At 38.4% G+C, this 27,192-nt stretch overlaps 1 pseudogene; it reads right to left on the bottom strand.

Annotated features, from left to right (window-relative positions):
- Nucleotides 1–12,754: 12,754 nt before the first annotated feature.
- On the bottom strand, nt 12,755–25,698 carry LOC132648510 (keratin-associated protein 13-1-like; annotated as a pseudogene).
- Nucleotides 25,699–27,192: the final 1,494 nt, after the last annotated feature.

Here is a 27,192-nt window from a genome sequence, read left to right as displayed (position 1 = left end):
TCCTCTTTCACATAGATCCCTGAGCCTTGAGGGGAAGATCTTGCTGAAAACACCCATTTAGGACTGAGTGCTCTCACTCTCTGCACATTGTTCAGATCTCTGTGTTCCCAAGTAGAAGCTTCTCTGTTGAGGGATGAGTGATGCTCTGCTTTATATAGAGAGAAATATGACATTAGGAGTCATTTTATTGATATGTTCCTTTAGAAGAATAAAATCAATAGGTTTTTGTCCTAGATTTGTAGTCTATCTATTCTTAGGCTTTTGGCCACTGAGGCAGTGTTAAGCATAGGTTTCACCTCATGGAGTAAGTCCAATCAGAATGTCACATCAATAACATTTGTGTCACTATTGCATAAAATTGAGATTTTATTCTGGTTCTTGGGGTTAAGATAAAGCTTTACTTTTATTATCTAAATAATAATTAAAGTTATAAATCATGATTAAGAATACTATCATGTCAAATATGATAAAATGAGACACCTATGAAGAAAACTTTTGTAATTGTTATAAATGTACTAGTCAGAAGCTTTTAAAAAAAACCAAACTGCAACATTAAAGCAATCAAAATGGACTGTTTAAAAAGTGTATATAACTTAAACTTTCAAAGAAAGTTTTTCCGTACTTTACCAATCATTGTATTCATTCTTGTCTCTTATGCCATGTTTTTTTAAAAATTATGTGTATGTGTGTTCTGTCTGTGTGCATGTCTTTGCAACATTTGTATGCCTGATGCACCTGGAGGCCAGAAGAGGTTGTTGAATCCCCTGGAAATAAAGTTTACAAATGTTTGTGAGCCATGTTTGTGCTGAGAATGGAATCCAGATCCTTTAGAAGAGCAGCCAATGTTTTTAACCACTGAGACATATTTCCAGCCACAGTGTGTGATTATTCTTGTGTCTTTATTTCATTGATTTTTAATTTATAATTAGAATTGTTTTACAATCAAAATATATGCACAACAAAGGAAGGAACAGCAAAGGTCCTTGAGATCTACGTAGAGTCAAAGCAGTTGCTGAGGGTCAATGAAAGAAATCTTATGTTAACATTGCCTTCAGAATCTCCCTCCATTTTCTTTTGATTATCTCTAGGCCTAATCTTTCTCTAGAACAGTGATTCTCAACCTTCCTAATACTTCCTTAACAGAACACTAACAGCACAGGCTGTAAGATCAACAATCAACAAACAGGATCTCATGAAATTGAAAAGCTTCAGTAAAGCAAAGGACACAGTCATCAGAACAAAACGACAGCCCACAGACTGTGGAACCTCTTAATACCTCATCCATCAGCCTGGGGTTGTTTCCTAGAATCTTAGAAACTTAGTCTCAAGCAAGAATTTAAGTCAGAGACCTGAAAATAGTTTATTTGGCCTGTGATCTGGGAAAGCAAGTGCCAATATGAGAATGAATAAAAACTGGTTATAAGGAAACATCTTAAAGTTTCTTTTATAAGTGGTATCCAATGTTGTAAGGATTTTCAGGCATGATTTTGGAGATAAACCTGGGATCTCATGGGAATGTCTGTCTTGGGATCTGATGACATCAAGGGAAAAACATTTCTTAATCAGCTTCTGTCTTTCACTGGTTGAAGTTATGCAATTTCCTGGATTCTTATAACTGTGTAATGGAGGAAGAATAGGTGGGTCCATTTGTTTCCTAGTGTGGCCTTTGAGATACCTAAGTACATAGCCAGAAAAGTATTGGGCAAACTCTAGAAAAGATATCCATAAAATGTATGTACATCTACAATACTGTGTGCTATGTCATCTATGACAGCATGCTATGTGGAATAAATTAATGAGACAAAGAATTTACATTTATCTTAAGACATATGAGAGAACAAAACATTATTTTATGTTTAGGTGGAGAGATTTAAGGGTTTTAAAGTAATTTATTTTAAAACATTTTTGTTAACTATCAATACTAAATGATGGATTGATAGGAAACATCTGGTGGAATCTTGGGATGAAATTGCAAGAAACATTAAATGCTATGCTTAAACTTATGTGTTTTAATTATGTTTATTAATGTCATATCATTCATATTTTAAATCAGTATAATGTGTGTTTAGGCTGCTTTCATTACTTGGCTATCATAAATAGTGCAGTATTAAACAGAGATAGGCAATCTTCGCAGTAGTAGGATATAAAGTATAGGTTACATACTCAGAAGTAGTAACTAGACTATATGGTAGATCTATTGCTTGCTCCTTTGAGGAATCTCTGTAGTGATTTCCACAGTGGTTGTACCAGTCTACAATCTTACCTACAATAATTATGTTTTACTTTTATACCAGAATCATGTCAACATTATTGTTATTTTTCAAAATCTTTGCAATGCTGACTAAAGTAAAAAGAAATTTTAGAGTAATTCTAATTTGCATTCCCTTCATGGCTAAGGATGTTGAAAAGCTTTAAATATTTTTTCTTAATCATATACATTCATCTATTGAGATAGTCCATTCAGTTCTATTCTCCAGCTTTTATTTTGTTTTAGTTTCCTTTGTGTTTTTTTTTGTTGTTGTTGTTCTGTTTTTGTTTGTAGCACTTTGCATATTGTCAACACTAACCCTCTGTGAGATGTGTAGCAAATAAAGACTTTCATTCTAGGCTGTCACTTCACTCAAATGATGGGTCATTTGGAGTACAGAAGCCTTTTATTTAGTTTTAAAAATCTTATTAGTAATTGTTGCTTTTAATGCTTGTACTACTGGTGTTCTATCAAGCTACTCCTTAGTTATAAATTGAAGCATTGCTTATACTTTCTTCTTTAACAGATTCAAGGGAGCAGGTCTTATGTTTAAATCCTTGATTTATGTAGAGCTGACTTTCTGAGCAGAATGGGAGGTAAGAATCTAGTTTCATTCTACTATGTATGGCTTTCTCCACTGTGTAGTTTTGACTTTTTGTCAATAATCAGGATATTAGGCCTATGTCCGGGTCTTCAATTGTATTTCCATGATCAATATGTCAGTATTTTTCTGCCAGTATTATACAGGCATTTCTGTTGCATTGTAGTGTAACTTGGGATGCAGGATGAAATACTTATACCAATATTTTGTTCAAGATTATTTGGTCTATCCAGACTCTATCCAGAGTATTTTGTGTTGCATATGAATTTTAGGATTTTTTTCAATTTCTGTGAAAAATTATGTTGAAATTTTGAAGAATATTATTTTGTATTAAAATTTTAGATTGTTTTTGTAGAACTATCACAATAGTTCACAATAGGTATCCTACGGGTCCATTAACATCCATATTCAATTGTAGTCTTTAATTCCTTTACCCAGTTTTGTAGAGTCTTCATTGTGCAAAACTTACATATTATTAGTGTTATTCTCAGGTAATTTTTGAAATAGTAAATAGGATCATTGCCAGGATTTCTTTCTTGGTACATTCATAAATTGATTGGATATTGAAAATAGCTACACTTATGCAATGGAATACTATTAAGAAAAATGAAATTACAAATCTGTAGATAAATTGATTGAGCTGGAAATGGTAATTCTAAGTGAGATAATCCAAAGCCTGAAAGACAAATGTCATGTATTCTATTTCCTACATGGAAACTTGTTTTGAATCTTTACGTATGTGTGTAAATTTACATACTCAGATACGTCAGGAAAACAGTTAAGGCTCATATCAGAAGCTTTTAAGAGACAGAGAATAGAATGAAGGTGATAATAAAATCAATAATGAAATAACGGATCAAGAAGTATTAGACAGGGTAATGGGAGAGAAGAGAAGAGATAACTAAACTGACGACTTTTGAGAAGCCAAATACAAGCCATCTAATGTAGAAGGTACACACACACACACACACACACACACACACACTCACTCACTCACATAACAGGGTTACAATGAGCCTCCTAGACAACATAGTCTAACCCAGTGCCAGAAGCATGTTACAGTTGTTGGAGCCCCAAACTTAATGCTACTGACATTGTTCATGGTTACTGAAGACAGCACATACTTGAGTCAAAGAACACAGAAAAATCATGTTAGTGACATGGAAGTTTAATTTCTACTGGTTTGTTTTCAAGATTTTGGAAGATGGTATAATGCTACACACTAACTATAGGTTTTTATTTTCAAAGTGGTACAAGCAAGATTTGATATACTTAGTCTTCATACATGAATTTCCCTGTCTAGACTCTTCAACAAGAGAGGGCTCAGGAAAAATATAAAAGGTGTGCAAGAGTCAATGTGGATTCATGGTAGCAGAAAGGGAAACCTGACTTAAATTTGGCTGCAATGGTCTCCAAGGAATCCCATTACATTCCCTAGGTGTAGTCATTGCCTGAAAGCAGCCCATGAAATTCAAGGCTTCTACATAAACCATAGCAGAAAGACCCAAGGTCAGCCAAATCTCTATGAGGAAGAATTTCCATGCTAAACACAGATGAGAATCCAGTGACAATTTAAGCAGCATGTCTGATGTAGTGTATTTAAAATTTTATCCAACCCTGATTTGGTGAGGCATGGCTTTGATCCCAGCACTCAGGAAGCAGAGGCAGGTAAATCTCTGAGTTCAAAGGCCTGGTCTAAAGAGTAAGTCCCAGGACAGCCATAACTGTCTACACAGAGACACCATGTCTCAAAATAAATAGATGGATAGATAGTTAGTTAGATAGATAGATAGATAGATAGATAGATAGATAGATAGATAGATAGACAGACAGACAGACAGACAAACAGACAGATAGAGCCCTTTATTTCTGTCATCACTTGGGCACTTACCAGCTTAACTCCATTAGAATGGCCCAAAACTTAGCATTTTCCAGGCTACCACAGTTTTTCTCATGTTACTACTACTGTTCTGATCATATTTTCCTGTCTTCCTCTCTGTTCACTGTTACTAATTTTTCTTTTTTATTCTTTTTCTATTTTTTTTTTCTGTCCTTTTGTTACTAGAGGAGAAACAAATGGGTAATGCCGAATAACAAGATGGGGTAAGTTTGGAAAATTGAAAAAAGGATGGTGACAGTAGGGTGAATCTTCAATAGGATCCATATAAAGCTAGAAGTGATGTTACCAATTCTTTAACAACACATGACAGGTTACTTTTACTCCACACTATGTAAAGAAAAATATTTCTCATAACATTTGTATGACACTACACACAAAAGCAATGTCAAGAAGAAAAAGAAGAATTTTCCTGGACATGATGAAATTCATGGCATTCCTGACAAAACAGTAGCTCATTTTATTTCACTATAACAATAAAATTAACACATCTATAAATATACTGTGCAGAAAACTATTCAAATGCAACTGTAACCACAGAGAAATTTGTGAATTGCACGTTTGTAAATGACAGACCATGAACAGAACAAGGATGACCATGTTGGGTACCACACCTGCTTTTGAGAGTATATAAACCCAGCTCTCCACAGGGTGACATTCACACTCAGAATCCTCTCAGTTACATCCAGCTGAGCTCACATCTCCTCTCAACATGACCTGTAACTGCTGCTCTGGAAACTTCTCTCCCTCTCCTAGGTGCTGCTGCCCACCTCAGGATCCCCCTGTGGCTCTTCCTGCCCCAGCAACCTGCTCTACAGCACCAACAGCTGCTCCTGCCAGCACCTTCCAGCTGGACTCCTCTCTCAGCAGTGGCTGTCAGGAGACCTGCATTGAGCCCACCAGCTGCCAGAGGTCCTGTGTGGTGTCCAGCCCCTGCCAGATGCCCTGCTACTATCCCAGGAGCTGCACACCCTGCAGTCCCTGCCAGGGGACATATGCTGGGTCTCTGGGCTTTCAGTCCAGCATTGTTCGTTGCCTGGGCTATGGATCTAGAAGTTGCTTCCAAGGGGGGTGTGGATTCAGTGGCTTCAGATCTCTGAATCATAAAGTTCCTGTTTTCTCTTCCACACTGTGCTACCCAACCTACCTACTTTTTAATCCCTACCAACCTTCATTTTGTGTTCCAACATGTGGCCCATATCTCTCTGTAATCAGCTGTTAACTGTCATCATTCTACAGTATTAAAGTCAGTGTCTCCCTATCCTATACCCACTGTTTTCATGCTTATTACTTACAGCTATTGTCTCATTCTTCTAACAAGAACTTCTCAACTTCTGGTAGAATCTGGGATGAGGGTAAAATCACAAATTGTGGTCTACTGACAGTAACACTGACATACACATGTGCTTTTTGGTTGTTATCCATAGCAGATGAAAAATGACAATTTATTATAATAAACTCTCGCAATCCAACACCTTGGTATATATTGCTTACATTGTTATTGTTGTTATTAACTATGTTTGCTTTTGCATATTTGTGTCACAGTGTCTGTGATTAGATTTCAGGAACAAATAACGTCATATTTTGGGGATCCTTGTTTGGAGTAGTTAATTCTTGCATCTGCAGGGTAGGCACATTGAGAGTGAGAATTGTGGGAGATTTAGGGCAATCATGTCTGCTGACAAATTAATCAATGTAATTGAGGTGAAAAGCAAACCTACTATAAAAAAGGCAAGGGGAGGTCTATATAGAGAAAACAATTGCCTACATCTAGTATTTAATGTTTTCAGCCAAGATAAACATGAGTGATGAATAACTCTCAGGACAGAGTCTCCCCCCTTTTTAAATCACATGCTGGTCTCTATTCTCCAACTTCTCGAAATATTTCCACATCTTATCTTCACTCTTGGCTATGGATAATCAAGGTGATCTGGATTCAGAGTATGCTGACAACCTCCTGATGATATGCCATGGTGCCATTTCAATCAGTCTAAGAAATACTGAACAGCTTTTATTCATTAATCTTACTCAGACTTTAAAAGAATTGATATCAAAGTCTTGGGTACACTTCATTTGGTATAAGGTCCTAGAAACCATATATCACAGGTTTTATCAGATTTTAAGAAAAAGAAAAAAAATATTAAATGGGGAAAAGTCAAGTAGAAAAGGTAATATTTTATAAGAAAATAAATAGAATACAAAATTTCAGTTACTTTCTGTAGCTTTTATGAAGACTTTCAGAAATGTCCACCCCAGTATCTCATTCCATGGTAAAACATTTCCTCATCAGAGTATATCATTCATTGGTAAAGTCCTATAATTTTCTGGATTCTTATAAGAGTGTGAGGAAGTAATGACAGTTGAGTTGAGTTCTTGTATCAACTTAGGATGTATTTTGATATATCCAAGAATATATTGTTCATATTGCAGTGAAGATGCTGTTTAGAGAAAGATGTCGAATCCACCGTAAATACCATGTGCTCTTGCCCTTCCAGGGCCATCTGTGACAGCATGCTCTAAGGAACAAGGTGACATAAGACTGAGAATTTTTATTCAACGTTTGGACATGAGACTGATAGATGCTGATATGACTGACTACATACTTAGACAGGAGGGATGGGGAGACTATAAAAGGCTTTGAAACTTGCCAGAGTTTGTATATGTGCTGATGCATTGAGCACAGTTGCCAAAGACTGTAGATCAGTGCCCAGTGGAACCTGAATTTTTGAAGCAAGTTTAATTGTTCTTTCCTGAACATCTTATTTAAAAAGTCCAACATTTAAAATGTAATCAGGATTTTTTACATTTCTATTTTAAAGTGGGTTCCCTAGTAAGGGAAACAGGGACCATCTCTGACATGAACTCAGTGGCTGGCTCTTTGATCACCTCCCCCTGAGGGAGGAGCAACCTTAGCAGGCCACAGAGGAAGACAATGCAGCCACTCCTGATGAGACCTGATAGGACTAGAGTCAGATGGAAGAGGACCTCACCTATCCGTGGACTTAGAGAAGGACAGGGAGGAGATGAGAGAGGGAGGGTGGGATTGGGAGGGAATGAGGGAGGAGGCTACAAAGTGAATAAACTGTAATTTATAAAAAAATAAATTAATAAATAAAATAAAATCACTTTGTGCTAAAGATAAACTCAATTTGTTGCATTTATACCATTATTCTTATTTTAAAGGACCAACAATAAAGAATAAAAAATAAAATTATGTATTAAGAGAAAGAGCTATATGTGACTTAAAGTAATTTGTTTCAAAAAACATTTTTCTTAGCTATTATCTATTATTATAGAGTGATTGAATGACAAAAGACAGTTGATGACATCTTAGCAAGAAATTTCTAGTAAACCTCAGTGCTATGCCATAAATTTTTCTCTAAATTATTACTATTGTCTTATCACTCAGATTTACTCAACAGTAAAAACAAAATTATGTGTTCTTTTCAATAAAATTGAACATAGAGAAGAAAATAAATATGCCAAGTCTGAATATATACTTTAATATTTTGATATATTATATTAGATACATTGATTACATTAAATATATACAATAAATGTATTATAATAAATAGACAAGCTAACTTTATTTCCATCCAGATTGCTCTACTGCATCAATGATCAATTTTAAAGCAATGTGAAAATGTATATATCCTAACATGTGTTCACAGACTTTTTCCTGCTTGTCAGTCATTGCCTTCACACTTTGGTGTTGCATGCTTATTTTTATCCTTTTTCATTTAAGTTAATAATAGAATAGTTTTTAAAAAGGAATAAAATAGTTTGCTAAAATAAAGCTATACTTACTTTCTTCTGTGCTTCAATGAGCTGTACATTCTTTACCAAATTCTGAATCTTTTTCTACACCCTATATTGATTCTCTGTCCTATTATTATATTTCTCCTTTTGAAGACTGTTCTTCAATTCATCATTGCTCCATTCTCCTTCTGTCTAACTAACCCAAACCAGACTTATTTGTATTGGTGAGACATCAAAAAAGTTTGGCCAATTCACTCTTCTTGAACATTTCATTAAAGTTTAGTGGAAAAAACACTTGATGTTGATCATACTGATGACTAAATCTGAGTGCTCTGACAACAATATAATAATAACTATCATTAATAATATTAAATTAAAAAGTTATGTCTTAGTGCTCAAGTTTACTAATAATTTCCTGCTAAGATATCATCAAATATTTTCTTGTCCATTTATCATTTGCTATAAAAATATGTGACAGTTACTAATAATGTTTTGAGGCAAATTAGTTTAAGTCCAAGTAGCTCTTTCCCTAAACCTATCATGTAGTTATATTTTTACTATTTTTTTTGTATTAAGACACAGTCAACAGATTATTAGAAATACTAAACACTCCTTGATCACACTATCAGTCATGCTTAGAATGATTCAGGACAGAACAGGAAACTGAGACTCATCAATAATTCAGATACATCTCTAGTCTATCCTAGGCACCAACAAGTAAGGGGTCCTCAGATCCTGACCCTGCAACCTAACTTTCCCCTGCCTGACCAACTCTAGACACCAACAGGTAAGGGCTCCTAGAGCTGGCAGAGAAGGTGCTCCCGGATTCTTAGGCTCAGTCTACACTCTCTACGCCCTCCTAGATCTAGGCACAGAGAGGCAATACATCTGCAGGGGCCACCCCCACAAAACTTCTCCTGACTGCCAAGATCCTAGTACCTAAAGGTAAGAGATAATCAAGCCCTGATCACTCAACTCAAGCTTCTCCAATGAGCCCAGCTCCTTGTGAATATACAAGAGTTTCTGAAACACTGACTCATGTTTTTCTCTTTCTCATACATCTAAATGTTTAGTAAAAAATCTCTTTCTGCAATTCCCTTTTGGACAAGAGGCCAGGCAATGGAAACAATATACTGATAGGCTAATATACCTTCAATAAATAGCATCGTCCCTCAAGTGTACAAAATACTTATTTGGCCATGTATCACAGTATCACATGTATGCACAAAAGGCATACTGTGGTAGCTGAATATGAACTTATGAGAATCCAGGAAATCACATCTTCAAACAATGAAAGATGGCAGTTGATAGAGAAGTCTTTCTCTGGAGATCAGATTCTGGGGTGAACAATCTGAGTCTTTCCAAATGTTCCTAAATGTACCTGAGTCCCAGTTAATTTTAAAAGCAATACCTAAATGTTCTTTCTGTTAAACTAGATCTGTCTTCCTAAAACTTTTTGCAAATAATTTTATTAATTTTTTGAAAATTTTGTAAAATATATTTAATCATAATCATCTTGATTCCTCCCATAAACTTTTCTTGATTCACCCCCATGTCATTATTCTACCATTTGTTGTGCCTGCTTTTATGTTGAATTTACTAATTTATTGACTCAGTTGTGCTGCCCATGTAGGTCTGTGGAGAGGGCATCCACTGACCAGGAGCCACATCCAGACTCTAACTAGCAATATTTTCAAAGCAAAGACTCATAACCAAACCTTTGGCAGAGTACAGGGAATCATAAGAAAGAAGGGGAGTTAGTCTGTTGGGGAAAGGATAGGAGCTCCACAAGGACCAAATATATCTGGGCACAGGGTCTTTTCTGAGACTGACATTCAACCAAGGACCATGTATGGTTATAACCTAGAACCTCCACTCAGATGTAGCCTGTGGTAGCTCAGTAACCAATTCGTTTCCCAAAGTGAGGGGAACAAGGTGTATTTCTAACAGGAACTCAATGATTGGCTCTTTAGTCTCCCCACCCCCGAAGGGAGGAGCAGTCCTGTTAGGCCACAGAGGAGGGCTTTGCAGCCAGTCCTGAAGATACCTGATAAAACAGGATCAGATGAATGGGGAGGAGTTCCCCCCTATCAGTGGACTTGGAAAGGGGCACGGTGGAGATGAGGGAGGGAGGGAGGGACTGGGAGGGAATGAGGGATTGGGACACGGCTGGGATACAGAGTTAATAAAATGTAACTGATATATATATATATCCTTTTCCATACCTAAAAAAAAAAAAAAGAAAATTGGCTCTTCATCTTCTGTAAACTGCCTATGTCTCCTCAACTAAGAGTGCTCCCTGAATTGATGAATAATGTGTGCTGTGTAGATGTTCAATTTTGTGGCTGAACTTTCCACATTCACTTACTCTCTGCACCTTGACAGGTTCTTTAATCACCATATTCTACACAAATAAATCAATGGATACGGAGGTATGAAAACAGAAGACTGTGTGATACTATAACTATTGACCAAAATAATAGCAGTGTGTTTACTTTGGAGACCCATGCAGTGGATCTCCCCAGTTAGAGATTTGGGCCACGTTTGCAGTACCAAGCACTTGTTTTTTTTTTTTTTTTTTTTTTTTTTTTTTTTTTTTTTTTTTTTTTTTTTGTTTTTGTTTTTGTTTTTGTTTTGTTTTTTTTTTTCTTGTGGCATAGGCCTAATTCAACTGTGTTCATAGCTGGTCTATTTACAGTAGCTATGAAACGAAAACAGCCTAGATGTCCATCAGCTGATGAATAGATAAGACAAACATGGTAGCTATATACAGTGACCTTTCATTCAGAGAGAAATTGGAAAATGGACAGAGCTGTAAATGGTTCCACTGAGTGATATAACTCAGATTCAGGGAGAAAAATATCTTATGTTCTCACATATGTGGCTCGTAGTGTTGAATCTTTAGATTTTTGTGAATGACTTAAGATACCTGTAGAATTTAGGAACTAGAAAGGAACCAATGATGGGAAGAGAGAAAAATTTCATTGGAGAGAGCACAGTAGAATACAGGTGACATGGAGGAAATAGAATAATGTGGAGAGGGAGGTTTAAATAGTGAGGGCAAATGGGGGGTATAGAAAAGGGGTGAGCAAAAAATAGACTCTAGAATACCTCTGGCCAAATAAAAAATTCTGTGTGAAGTGAGAGAGAGACACAGAGAGAGAGAGAGAGAGAGAGAGAGAGAGAGAGAGAGAGAGAGAGAGAGATAACACTTCTTGAGTTCTTGATCAGAACTAAAGCCTCCCAAAGACAGTGAAAGCTACTTTTGGTTACCCATCAAAAATTGATAATAAGATCATTAACCTTATTTAATAGTCTGTTAAATATCTTTTACAGGATCTAGGATAAATAAACTATTTTTAAGACCTTGACTTTTCTGCTGTGGTACTCAGAGCAAACCTAATGAAAGAACATTCATCATTTCTTTGGAAGACCACTGTTTTGATGATGGATGATGATCCACAGAGAAGAATCCAGAGTTTGTCAGCACTTCTTGAAAGTTTTCCTCCATCTATGGTCTCTGAGGCCGTCCTCACATATACTGGGAGGTGAGAAGTAGAGATAATCCCTCAACTGTGAGAAGCAGGAATACCACCTTTTAAACCAGTAAGAACACATGTGTCTTCAGAATGTTAAAGGTTCTCTTTTATTATGGCTGGAAGTTGTATTCAAATACTAGACTCACACAATCTTTTGTCTAGATAACGATTTCACCTTGTAAATTGTGAACTACCTTATTCTAAATGTTTGCAATTTCAGTTCAAATACTATTTACTTTGTTGTCCTGTGTCAAGATAAAAGGCCATGAATATCAAACAATTTGGACTCTGTTGAGCTCAACCTGAAGATTAAAAGAGTAATAGTTCTATGACTGAATACACCTAGTAAGAAACATAAACAAATACAGAATTACATATTCCCAAAACCAGTTGCACAATAACATAGACATGTAATTGAATCTTTCAAAATTATAATTGAAAATCCCATAAAATAGTAAAGTAAGAAATAGATTGAAGTGCCAGACTACAGAAATTTATTGAATGAAACTTTTATTTTCAACTCTCAGAAAAATAATATTTAAAAACAAATCACATGTACATTTCACTAAGAGAAATTTTTGGTAACCAATTCCAAGAATCTATCCTAAATCACAAATAAAAAAGCTGTTAATGGGAAAATGAAGGAGTAGTACTTGGAAGTAACCATCAGAACAATGGCTACAGGACATAAAGACTGACTTGCATAGTGTGAGAATCTATACAACTTGACAGTTGAATCCATGGAGACATGAACTACAGGTTTTAGCAGACTGAATAGTGGAATCTGGTTGCCTAACACACCCCAGGGAAGTTAGAGATTTCCTAATTCAGAGGTCTCATCCTCCTCCCCCCAAGAAGCATCTTCTACACTCATTGCTTATGGAATGGCAGCTGCTGGGCGCAAATCCCAGAGAGCCAGAATGTATTCGCTGGCAGGCACTGCAAGGTAGAGAGCTCCTGGGGTACGACCAGGATATCTGGCACTGGCTAGACACCACACAGGACCTCTTCAGCCACTGTTTAAATTGCCAACATCAGTTGGCAATTGATGTGAGAACAGCTGGTTGTGCTATAGACCTGGTTGCTGAGCAGGGCAGGCAGCTAAGGGAGGGACAAGAGAAGTTTCCAGAACAGCAGCTGTAGGTCATGTTTCGAGGAGACAGAAACTCAGCTGAATGTCACTGAGAGAATTATGAATTTAAATGTCACTTTGTGGAGAGATGGGTTTCTATAATTTCAGTGACAGGTGTGGTGTCCAACAGGGCCATCCTTCACATATTTGTGTGCTTCCTCCTTTACAAACATACAGCTCAATAATTTCTCTGTAATTACAGTTGCATTTGAATATTTTTGGTACAGTATGTGTATGGGTGTTGCAATTTCCTTGTTACGGCAAAAGACAATGAGCCACTGATGTCAGAATCTCAATTAGTGCTTTACACTAATGTTTATCTGTCACATCTGGAGGCATCTCTCCTTTCCATCCTGACATAATTTTTATGCCTTTTGTCATAGACTGTCGTGGGGAATACATGCTTGTTTTTCATTGTGCAGAATGAGAGTAATATGGTTTTCTTTTATTAACAAACTGGAAGCATCATTTAGAGTTTCACTTGAAACCTGCTAAAGGTTATCTATACTTACTTCCATTGCAATTTTTCACAATTATGCTATGTATACTATACATAACTACCTATATGTTTCATCATCTAGTAGCAAGTGAGGGGTATAAGCCAAGAAAAAATCATGACCGTAATAAGAGAGAGATACAACGGCTAGTTTTCTGGTAATGGCAAAGGGCAGAAATAAGATAGCCTCACACATACTTATCTTTTGCACTATTAAAAACACAAGGCTCAGGAATCCATGCAGAAAGGGGTGGAAAATTAGGAGAGCCGGAGGGAACGGAAGACACCAAGAAAACAGTATCTTTAGAATCAACAGGACTGATGCACGTATGAATACACAGAAAGTGTGCTCCAGGGCAGGACCCATGAGTAGGACTAATGGGCCAACACAAAGCCAATCCATGCTTCTCTGTGGGCTTTTGGTTTGCCTTTACTTTATTTTTGCATCCTTTTGTCTTATTAGTTTTTGTTATTTTTCATTTTTTATTTTGTTTTTGCTTATTTGTTTGGGAAAGATTGACATGCATGTACAGATGTACACATGCAGACAAACACACACACATGCACACACACGCACACACACATACACACACAGAGAAAGACAGAGGGAGAGAGAGCACATGAAGTTGGGAGTTGGGTGGGTAGGTACTTAGGAAGGAGGGTCTGAGAGGAGTTGGGAAAAGGGAAAACATGATCAAATATGTTGTATGAAAAATGTTAAATAAAATATAACAATTCAGTCTAAGTGTAAAACACACAAAATATGAGAACATGAAACACATATTAGTACCAGAGTAGCTGTCATTTGGCCTGTTGAGATAATGGGGGTTCATCTGTGTTTGGCAATGTAGAGGACCTCACTCCTTGTCTATATCTGAGGTTATTTTTATTCTTTACTTTGAGTCTTTCACATGAGGCTAATGAGATTGATGCAATAGGTTAAAGCTATTCAAATGAAGTAATTTCCAGAATAACAGAAACAGTAAAGACCCCTTGATTTCACGAGGAGCTATTGAGCTATTTTTTGTTTGTTTGTTTTAGATTAAATGGTTCAGGAAAGAACAAATTATAGAAATTCCTTTAAGAATTCAACTTCTGCAATTATTTGATCTACAAAAACAGTCTCAAACATTCCGTGAGGCTCTGTTCTGCCTAAAATGGTTAAAATATCTGTCTCTCTCATGTTTCCTAGCATTGAATGAATATTCTGTGTCTTATATTACCTTGTTCCACATAGCATGCTGCAATAGATAATCCATGTCAGAGCTACAGCACACTATGTTTTGATTTTGGTGGGTTCAACACCTTCAATAAACTAACTTTGCATACATACACACACACACACACACACACACACACACACAAGCTCATATAAATGTCTGTTGATTCTTCTTCTGTTCTTAACCCTTCATAAGATCAAGGAATAAGATCAAGGGTATTGCATACCATCAACCACTAAAAGACAAAGCTTTCACCTGGGGGTACGACTCTGAGGTACACAATTCCCTGAGTGACTCTTAACATCTCTGAAAGTCCCTGGAATTTAGAATTTCAATTTGCGCTTTACAAAAGCAACTCCAAAATATTCTACCCCCTGATCTTTATTTTAAAACCAGAATTTTCCTCTTTGATCTTCTTTCAGAGATCTTCTAGGGTAAGTGATACAAGGTTTCTAAAATATTTGCCCTCCCCAAAACATAACTGAATTCCTGAATGCTGCTGTGATTAGAGATTCAGACTAACACTAATGAGAAAAACGCTGTTCTCCACTCCTTATATACACTGGAGATGAAGCACATGCATAAGACCGCATCCTGGGGAAGCAAGGAAGTCCACACACTTATGAGATAGAAAGAGCTGGGCTTCTCTCTTGTCTGAACATCTACAATCAGGTACTAATCTTAGGTCACCTTTGTCTCTGTAGAGGCCTCACCTGGAAAATTACATAAATCTCATCATTGATGTTTATATTTTAGTCGCATCCTAATTACATCAGTTCTCTGGTTCAGCAGAAATTCTTTATGATTCAATGTCAACCAGCTTTTACTACTGAATATCCCAGTCTGCAGATGTATATGGCAATCTTCCTAGAACTGAATACCACCATTTACTAATGTAACAAAAGCAAAATTACATGTCCTCAACTCCATCTGGATAATCATTTGAATTTTTAATTGAGTCCTTAAAATAACAAATGAAAAAAAAACTATAAAATAATAAAGTTAACAATAACAATGGAGATGTCAGATGCACAAATTTATTATAATACATTTTTCATTTTGAACTGCTCTTAGATGAAAGCAAACAACAAGTGTATATATCCATAGAACTAAGTCTAAGGTAGAACATGTGAATAACCAAAATGTCAGAATCTGGGAGAAGTTGAAAAATGAAAGGATCCATCAATGGAACATAAAAATACCAGTGGGGTAAGCAAGATGTCAGTAGTTGCAAGCACAGAGACACTGACATTGACATTGACAGAAACTACCAGCCAAGTAGTTTAGGTAGAAGATTCCAGACCCATCATTCAGGGAAAGAAAGCCATACAATCTGTAAATCAGAGATTTGAAGCCATTGGATTCACATCCACCTGTCCTGAAAATAGCTTGTAGATCCCTAGCCCAGGGAATGGAAATTACTTGACCCAAAACCCAGGGACATAACACATGTTCTCTGTCAGGGACTGCAGGGTGTGGAACTCCTGGGATAGTAGCAGGGCATCTGGCAGGGGCTGGACACCACACAGGACCTCTGGCAGCTGATGGGCTCAGTGCAGGTCTCTTTGAAAGAGAGGAGTCTGCCTGGCAGGTATTGAGAGAGCAGCTGGTAGTGGTGTATAGCAGGTTGCTGAGGAGGGAAGAGACACAGGAGGAACCTGAGGAGGGCAGGCAGCACTTAAGTCAGGAAGAGTAAAAGTTTCCAGAGTAACAGTCCCTGCTGAGATGAGATGTGAGTTTAGCTGGATGTAATGGAGAGGATTCTGCTACAATGTTGAGAGATGGGCTTAAATACTCTCACCGAAAGGTGTGGAACCAAACTAGCTCAGCCTTCATCATTCTTTGCCATCTCTTTTACTCATGAAGAATGCTGGATTCTCTCTGTACTTACAATTGCACTTGAATGCTTTCCCATACACAGTGTTTAGGAATGTTGCTATTTCCCTAATACACAAAAACACAATGAGCTACCTCTGTTTCAAAAATATTATGACTGTTTTACACCAAAGTTTATCACATCATATCCAGAAAATTCCATATATATATGTATGTATATATAAAATACATATTTGTATATACATATATATGAGAGATATTGATTATGAGGGATATACTTGTCTTTCATGGTATAAAATGAGAGTAATCATTTCTTGTTAAAAAATTTGAAGCCTTAAATTGGGTTCTGCGTAAAATGTACTGAAGATTGACCACACGTTTCTCCAAAGCTTATAATTTTCAGTCTTTTTGCATGAGGCTTGCACAGTAGTATGTGGTTCATTTCCAGTAGCAGACTTTATACGCCAAGGAAAACTTAATTAAGAATAAAGCTTAGTACAGAGACAAAGCTAGATAATATGTGCACGTGTGAGGCATCAAAGCTCAGAAATAAGATACATTCACAAGTCTTAACATTGGGGCTTTATAAATGAAAAAGAATGACAGGGTACTTTGCTTTACAGAAGCTTCTCAGTTTCATGAGGTCCCATTTATTAATTGCCGATCTTAGAGCCTGTGCTGTTGGTGTTCTGTTCAGGGAGTTATTTCCTGTGCCAGTGAGTTCAAGGCTCTTCCCCATTTTTTCTTCCAATATATTTAGTGTGTCTGGTTTTATGTTGAGATCTTTGTTACACTTGGGCTTTAGTTTTGTGCAGGGTGATAAATATGGATCTATTTGCATTTTTCAACATGCAGATATCCATTTAGACCAGCACCATTTGTTGAAAATGCTGTCTTCTCAACAGAGGAATCTTGAATGTCCAAAAGCACTTCAAAAAAAATTTTTTTCAATGTCATTAGTCATCAGGGAAATGCAAATTAAAACAACTCTCAGTAAAAGACACCATCAAAATGTAAAAACTGTAATTTCCTCTCCAAACCATATTATCCTATGTAAACATGGTCTTTACCCTGACCTAAAAGGAGAGAGAAAAGTCACTGCTAAACCTGGCCTCTAGGGACTGAAACACGTGGAGTTTTCTAGATGTGCCTAAGTTCATGCTCATGGCAAAGTAGCAGAGCAGTTTTGGTCAACATATGTGTCCGATGGCGCAATTGTGGTCACCTACCAAGGTCCTACTGCTGGCTAAACTTTGACCTAAAGGGCTAGAACATTTACTCTTCCTAGTAACCTTGTGATTAAGATATTTCAGATCCTGAATTATCTGACATAGGGGCCTGGGCTCCTGACCCTCCTTGAGAATAAATGTCAGAGAAATGATTGCTGGCCTTGTCAAATATGTGGAATCTATGCACAATTTCATGTGTGCAAGGGTGCACACGTATCAGTGAACATATGTTTGTGAAGAACAGAGCTAAATCTTGGTTGTTGTCCCATGGGACTTGTCCATTTTTTCCTTTGAGACAAGGCATCTCGCTTGGTCCTTGACTCAATGACAAGGTTAGACTAGCTGGCCAGAGAGCCCCAGGGATCTCCTTTCTCTGCCTATCCATTGCTGGGATCACAACATTACACTACAGTCATCTTTTTATCTGGTGCTTAGCTGTGCACACTTAACTACCAAGAATAGTGTGGCTGCCCCTAAGGACATTATATAAACTCTGTTATTGGGATTGAAATGTAGCTGGTGGACAGAATGCTTTTCTAGCATGGATGTTGCCATAAGCCTGATCCCTAATAATGAAAATAAAATAAAATGCAATTACAAAAAAAAAAAAAAAAACCCTCTCAGATTCTATCTCCCACCTATCAGAATTGCTAAGATTAAAACCTCAAGTGATAGTACATGCTGGGCAGGTTGTGGAGAAAGGGAAACACTCCTCCCCTTCCAGATGAAAGTGCAAACTTTCATATCTACTTTGGAAATCAGTCTGATGGTTTCTCAGATAACTGGGAACAGCTCTACCTCGAGACCCAGCTATACCACTCCTGGACATATGGCCCAAAGGTGTTCCACTATACAACAAGGACATTTGTTCAGCTATGTCCATAGTAGCTTTATTTGTAATAGCCTGAAACTGGGAAAAAAAAAAAACTTGATGTCCCACAACCAAAGAATGGATAAAGGAACTGGTACTGCTACACAATAAAATACTACTCAGCTATAATTAAAGCAGTAAGATCTGGAGAGGACAGCAACTTCACAAGGAGAGCAACAGAACTAGAAAATTTGAACACAGGGGTCTTTCCAGAGAGTCATACTCCAACCAAGTACCATGCATGGAGATAACCTAGAACCCCTGCACAGAAGGAGCCCATGGCAGTTCAGTGTCCAAGTGGTTCCATGGTAATGGGATCAGGGACTGTCTCTGACATAATCTGATCAGCCTGCTCTTTGATTACCTCCCCGTGAGGGAGAGCAGCCTTACCAGGCCACAGAAGATGACAATGCAGCCACTTCTGATGAGATCTGATAAACTATGATCAGAAGGAAGGAGAGGAGGACCTTCCCTATCAGTGGACTTGGGAAGGGGCATTCGTGAAGAAGGGGGAGGGAAGATGGGATTGGGGGGGGAGGAGGGATGGGTTTATGGGGGGGGATACAAAGTGAATAAAGTGTAATCAATAAAAGTTAAAAAAATGAGGAAACAAGGACATCATGAAATTTGGAGGTAAATGGATGGATCTGGGAAAGATCATCCTAAGGGTGGTAACCCAGACCCAGAAAAACACACATGGTATATACTCACATTTAAGTGGATATTAGCCATACAGCACAGGAAAACCATTCTACAATCCACAGACCTAAAGAAACTAAAAATACAAGGAGAACCCTAGGAAGAATGCTTAATTCTCATTCAGAAGGGCGAATAGAATAGATACCAGAAGTTGCTGAAGAGAGGGAACAGGATGGGAACCTACTATAGATGTCCTCTGAAAGACTTAACTCATCATGGGACTGAAGTAGATGCTGAGACGTACAGACAAACTTTGGGCAGAGTCCAGGAAGTCTAATGGAAGAGTTGGGGGAATATAAGAACCCAGAGGGGACGGAAGCCTTACAAGAAGACCAACATAGTCAACAAAGATGGTCCCAGGGTGTTCTGCAGAGATTGATGCACCCATCAAGAACCATGCAGGTAGAGGGCCTGCACTGAAGTAACCAATAGGCAGCCCAGTCTCCATGTGGGTGCGAGGAGAACAGAGGTTGTCTCTGACATGGACTCTGTTGACCACTCTTTGATCACTTCTCACTGGCAGGGTGGCCTTGCCAGGTCACAGAGGAAAAGGATGCAGCCAATCCTGATGAGACTTGGCAGACAGGGCTGAGTTGGTAGGGGAGGAGAGTTCACCCTTTCTGAAGACTAGGGAAGGGGAGGGGGTGGGGAAGGGAGAAAGTTTGTGGTATGGATGAGAGGGAGCTATGATTGGGATGTAAAGTGAATAAAATTTTAAAAATAATTAAAATAAATAAATAAACAACAGGACAACAGGAAAAAAAGAGATACTTTAGATCCTGTAGGTCTGGCATGTGGCCTGACATCATATGGGCTTTCAGAGGGGACATTACTAACACAAAACAAAGGGTTTTGCTGAGTAACTTGAATATATCCTTTGCCTCTGTATAGGTATCATGTTAGAAACCTTTGCTTTTTCTTCTGAGCCATCTGCCTCCTGTGAAAGATTTTGGAGAAGAAAAATAAACATATACAAAATCTGAATACATTGAATCAGATTGATCTTGTTTAAAAATGAAAACCTGATTTTGCTGGATAACAAATTCTTGTGGTTTTTTTCTCTTGAGCATGTTAAGTAGATGATGAAATCATTTTACTTGTGTGTGTTCTTATTTACACTTGTTTATGCTGCACTAAACAGCTCTGTGGCACTATGTTTACTGCAAACACCTGCAACTCATTCCATCATAACTATAGTTTGTCAGAGGAAAATTATTATTTTAGGATTTCATTATAATTTCCTAAAATAATATAACCTAATAGTGTACAGTATTATTTAGGAAAAGTAATCATTTTATTGCCTTCTCTAGAAGAGGATCACTCAGTCTCAGCAGATAAAAAAGATATGTAGGCTCATTACATACACTGACTTCTAAAGGAAAACTGAAAAGCTAGCATGTATCATTGCTTGCCAATAATACAAGAAAATATTACTGCAGGTAGAATACAACCTGTGCCTTGCCAGATTTGTAAAATGTTTCAGATACGTGATTAATTCTGGTAATTTGATTTCTTAATCTGATCCAGACAATCTAAATAAAGCTTTATAAAACTTTAACATTTTTGTCAAATTGATAATAAATCTTGACAAAGTGTGAAATTGTAATAAATAATATGGTATAAAGTGATAACAAAATTTCTCCCAGGTATGGTTGAAGGGGAGGTTTTATTGTAGATATGAGGAAGACTACAGCCAGAGGCATCCGGAAGAGCCCAGAGCAGGGAGAGAAAGTCAGCAGACTGAACTTGACCATGAGAGGAAAGTAAGATTCAGAGATAAGGGGAGAGGAAGAAAAAGTGACCATGAGAGAGGGGACCAAAAGGGACATAGTTGATATAGCAGGTTTATAAAGAAATGGAAAGCTGGAGAAGTTTAGCGTAGGGGTGATGTGAGAAGAGCCAGCATGCCGTCATGGACAGTGACATGTGTAACAGGTTCTTGTGATGAGGGAGCCTGGAAGCCAGCATGCACTTTGGCAAGCTAATGGATGCCAGAGATAGGCACTTATCCCTTCTATAAGTGAAAAGGAAATGGCTCCTTTGGTAGAGAGGAAATGGCTTCCTGAGGAATGCTTGCTTTTGTCTAACTGACTGAATTTGGACTGACAAACATAAATTGATAATTCTGCAAAGAATTTGTGCCTGTGATAAATGCAGGAAAAAGTATTATTCCCAAACAATTTGCATTATCATACTCTACCATTTAGGATAGGAATAAATATAACACATACATATGTAAACCAAGTTGGCAAGTGCAGTTTTTCTTCACCACCTTCTGTGACATTATTTTTGAGGGCTTGTTAAGTTGAGTTTAAATTATAACTAGACTAATTACTGGCGAGTGCTTTTGGTGCTTGGACGTAGCCCATGGTAGCTCAGTAACCAAGTGGGTTTCCTAGTAAGGGGAACAGGAACTATTTCTAACAGGAACTCAACGGCTGGCTCTTTGGTCTCCCCACCCCCAAGGGAGGAGTAGCTCTGTTAGGCCACAGAGGAGGACTTTGCAGCCAGTCCTGAAGATACCTGATAAAACAGGGTCAGATGAAAGGGGAGGAGGTCCTCCCCTATCAGTGGACTTGGAAAGGGGCACGGTGGAGATGAGGGAGGGAGGGAGGGACTGGGAGGGAATGAGGGAGCGGGATACAGCTGGGATACAGAGTTAACAAAATGTAACTAATAATAAAAATAAAAATAAATCTTTTCATAAAAATAGCTATAAAATGTTGTTTTGACATGGTAAATGATTAAAATTAAATGAAAAGCTATTTATCAAATCTATACATCAACACCTTTCATTTAATAACAATAACTGATTGTCTTTAATGCAGGCTTCTCATGTTAGTTTTTACTCTTAAAAAGTATAGACTCAATGTGTGGAGAGGCTAAGAATGTGCTTTGCAGACATTATTTATGTATATGCTATGCACTCTCTCTAAAATTATTCTCCTAGGTTTTTTTTTTTTTTTTTTTTTTTGCAATGCAGTTTATTCAGGAACCTTGAACAATCCTCAGACCCTGGGGAAAGCCAGCCCACAGCTTAAATAGCCTCTGGGTAGCCAACCTCAGCATGCCACGTGGGCAATGCAGATAGGTCCACATACATGGAAGCAAGCCAGATCCTCAGCCTTAGCCAAATGTGGAATTGTTCGTGACAGAGAACACTCACCATCGGGAAGGTGGAAGGCGGAAACCAGCTCCATCTTTAAGGCATAGCATTCCGCAGCTCTCTACAGTTCCCCCTTTTTGTTTTAGATGCATCAGGCAAGAGTAGAGGTCTGATCTCTGATATTAGAAATAAATTGGGACTTTGTACAGATGTTCATTTAGGTGTCATCCACCCAAAGATCATCAGACCCGTCTGATACCTTTTTCTCAGAGGCGGGACCTGGGGCATCAACCCGCATGCAATCAGACATGCTCTTCTCTGGGTCCAAAGCGGCTGACCCTGAGTGCAGTGCTTAGCCTCACATCCTGAGCGTATCATTTTAGCTTTTTGTGGTATCCAACCATGCTTGGGGAGAATGTCCTGCTTCAATGGCTGTAAAGGCCTGAATGATCATGGCTGCATCACACTGTTGTGAGACTCTAATCTTGCATATATACCACAGGCAAACCAAGGAGACCAACACCAGAAGGCCTGCTAACGCTCCCATGCCCGCCCATTCCTTCAGATGATTCATGGCTGCAGCAATCCATGTTGATAATCCTGTGGCTAGTCCTGCGTCCACTCCGGTAGAATTTACTGTGACAATGGCCACTCTCAGCTGCTCCATCGTAGTATCGAATTCTCCAGTCCAATTACCTAAAATATAGCTCGACAATTGTTTAGACAGATTTGCAGCACAGGAAAAATTCTCATGTTGTATGCTAGTGACACAAAGTCCAGCATACTTTCATTGACAGCCAGGTTGAGCGATTTGCCATAGGGTATCAATTTGCTCCTGCAAGAGTTCAATCCTCTGATTGACCGCCATCAAGCTTCCTTTTAGTTGAGCATTAATTCCTTTATGTACAACTAAGGCATGAGCTACATTGGCTAAATGATTATTCAGGGTCTGAGCAGTCTGCCTAGTATGACTCATGGCTAATGCCCTGGTGGTAGCTCCAACAGCCGCCAATGAGATGGTAGTAACAATGGTGGATGTAGTTCCAAGATCCCTTTTCTGTCTGAAGAGAGTCATAACATGAGGGGCATCAATGGGCACAGGCACCCAGTGAGGCATGCGAGTAACCAGGGCATACCTAAATTTACTAGCATTCCAGCATTGGGCAAAAAAGCAAGTATCATTACCACAATTACTTGGCTCTATCTGGCTAATAATGAATAAAAATGGGGGATATAGACAAACAGGTGTGGGCTTATAGGAAATATTATGAGAAGCCTTAACCCCTCGTTGGAACATCCTGCGTCAGTTCTAGAACTAGCAGTAGTGGTGTCCGAGGTCTGAGTAGGTTCAGGAGACCATTGCCCCCAGGGGCGAGACGTGCTCCATGCCAATTGACTAACTCCATGTTTTCCTCCAATTTTGAAAGTCATTTAAGGTTCTTAAATTATTTTTTCCCTTTTTTTAATTTTTCATCAATTACATTTTATTCATTCTGCATCCCCCCATAAGCCCCTCCCTCCTCCCCTCCCAATCCCACCCTCCCTCTTCCCTCTGCTTGCATGCCACTCCCCAAGTCCACTAATAGGGGAGGTTCTCCTCTCCTTTCTGATCTTAGTCTGTCAGTTCACATCAAAAGTGGCTGTATTGTCTATCAAAGCAGATGCTGAGCGGGATGGGCAACTGTTGGGCAGGTGAACGGAATTTTAGGTAAGAACTGGGAAATAGTAAGAGCTGGAGAGGACAGGGTCTCCACAAGGAGAGCAACAGAACAAGAAAATTTGAACACAGGGAGCTTCCAAGAGACTCATACTCCAACCAAGGACTATTCATGGAGATAACCCAGAACCCCTGCACAGATGTAGCCCAGGGCAGTTCAGAGTCCAATTGGGTTATATAGTAATGTGAAGAGGGACTGCCTCTGACATAATCTGATTGCCTGCTCTTTGATCACCTCCCTCTGGGGGGGAGCAGCCTTACCAGGCCATAGTAGAGGACAATACAGCCACTTTTGATGTGAACTGACAGACTAAGATCAGAAAGGAGAGGAGAACCTCCTAGGTTTTAAAAATAATTACACACTGAATTAATTTTATTGTTAAGCCTCCACTTGAAATGCTCAAAAGGAACTATCCATCTCAGTTCTCTGATATCTATCAAGAATGTGGTTATTTTCAAAGCAGTATAAGCAAGTTTGATATTCACTTATGAGGAAACAGAAAACTCTATCACCCCCGTTTCTCTCTCTACCTAAAGTCAGTAGTGTTCCATTTTCCTTGGCTTCTTTTGTGGCTTTGCTACTGGAGGTGAAATAGCATGGTAAGGCTCTGTAATTCGCACAGGAAAATACTGTAAAATGAGGAATCACATTGAGGCATATAGTAGATGCCTTAGGAAGCACAAAGAAAAACATGACCACTTCAGTAAAGAAGTGAGGACATTGCTCTTGTATAATATACATCCTATAGTAAAACACCAGTAACAACATCACAAGAAAAAGAAGGAAATTTCCTGAACATGATGAAGTAAGAGTTAGTGTAAATACATACGAGTAGCTCATGACTTTTTCTATATCAAGCAAGTTACAACACACAAAAGTATTTTGTACAGAAAGCTATTCAAAAGTAAACACAGTTATTTAGAGATTGCGGAGTTCCACATTCGTAAACCAGGAAGCACACAAATATGGCAAGTATGAAAGAGATGGTCACCATACTTAATTATGAGGGCAAAAAGTGCCCCTATTCACAGGGTGGCATTAAAACTCAGAATATTTTCAGTTAAATCCAACTGAGTTCAAATCTCAACATGGCTTGTAACTGCTGTTTTGGAAACTACTCCTCCAACTCCCTTAGACACTGCCTGCCCTCCTCAGCTCCTCCTGTGGCAATTCCTACCACAGGAACTTGGTCTATACCACCACTACCTGCACCTGCCAGCACCCGCCAGCACCCGCCAGCTGGACTCCTCTCCCAACAGTGGCTGTCAGGATACCTGCATTGAGCCCACCAGCTGCGAGTGGTCCTGTGTGGGGTCCAGCCCCTGCCAGATGCCCAGGAGCTCCCATTTTAGCAGTTGCTGATATCCAACCTCTGCTGATCTCTGGGTTTGGGCTCAGCAGCTGCCACTTACTGGGCTGTAGATCTAGAAGCTGTTACTCTGCATATCCAGTGGTTTCAGATCTCCGAATTATGGACTCTCTACCTCCCTTTCCCTGTATTATGGATCTGACTTCTGCTAGCCAGCCCACTTAGCACATAATATCTGTCATTCTTCCTGCCAGAAACAGCCTGTGGCACTGAATCTGTGGAATCAATTGCTAGTTTTCTCTATTCTATTCTATTCTGTTCCGTTCCGTTCCGTTCCGTTCCGTTCCGTTCCGTTCCGTTCCGTTCCGTTCCGTTCCGTTCCGTTCCGTTCCGTTCCGTTTCGTTCCGTTCCGTTCCGTTCCGTTCCGTTCCGTTCCGTTCTATTCTATTCTATAGTCATTTGTCCTGTAGCTTTTGTTTTCATGCTCTATCTTGATCTCTTCATTCTCTCATTAATGGCTCCTTTCACCCTCAAGTTGGATTAATCTGTAACTCCCAATTATGCCTTGCTGAGTGCACTCTTTAAATATACATACGCTATTTGGTTTTCATCCAAGAGCATTTCAAAGTGAAATGCTTAATCCAATAAATTGGTACAATTTGACACCTCAATATATTGTTCCCATTATGATTATGTGGCTTTCAGTTTCTGAATTTACATGTTTAGGAAACAATAAAGATGAATATATTTCTTTAATTGGATTTTGAGACCAAAGTAATAAATTATCTGTCATTGAGTATGCTCCTTTTTGAAGGATTAGTTAATAATAGGAAGATTGTCATTTCTATTGCAAGTTAGGCTCAAAAAAAATGACACTTGCCTGAAATTTAAAAATATGAATTGTTGCTGATCTAGGAAAATGGAATAATTAAGATCTAAATGAAAAAATTTACAATAAAAAATAAGGTATACATTTTATTGGTTTATATATAAATAGAAACAAAAATATTATATCTAGTATGTGAAAGAAAGTTCTCAGTCAACTGAAAAGTAAGCTTGGAAACATCTTAGTAATGCTTATGTCCTCACCAGCTATGGTGTGGGCATCATTCCTGAGCCTCTTTTTGAAAGGTGTAAGAGGAGCATGCAGATCTCAGGTGGGAAAAACTTGGCTCAAGAATCATGATGACCTCCTAAAGCTCCTTCAAGACTTAGCTTCCATCATGTCAGAAATGACGTTGTTTTTTAGTAGCTTCTATTATTTTGATTTAAATAGAGTGTAAAAGCCAAGATGTGTGGTTTATTTGAAACAATGAAGAGAGGGAGAGACCAGTCCCTGAAGTGGTAAACTGTTACTAAGTTTATCAACTTGGGCAGGAGGAAGTCATGGTTCCAGGAGCAGGGTCAGAACTAGCCAGAGGAATGAGCACACAGTATGCAATTTTTGGAGAATGGAAGCCGTGAATTCAGAGAAGTGGTCAGAGATGACACAGAAATGGAACACAGAGTACAAATTCTACAATATAGAGCA

This window comes from Meriones unguiculatus, chromosome 17 (assembly GCF_030254825.1).
Source record: "Meriones unguiculatus strain TT.TT164.6M chromosome 17, Bangor_MerUng_6.1, whole genome shotgun sequence".
Classification (NCBI taxonomy): domain Eukaryota; kingdom Metazoa; phylum Chordata; class Mammalia; order Rodentia; family Muridae; genus Meriones; species Meriones unguiculatus.
Note: the sequence above shows the minus strand (reverse complement) of the source record. Positions and strands in the feature narration are given on the sequence as shown.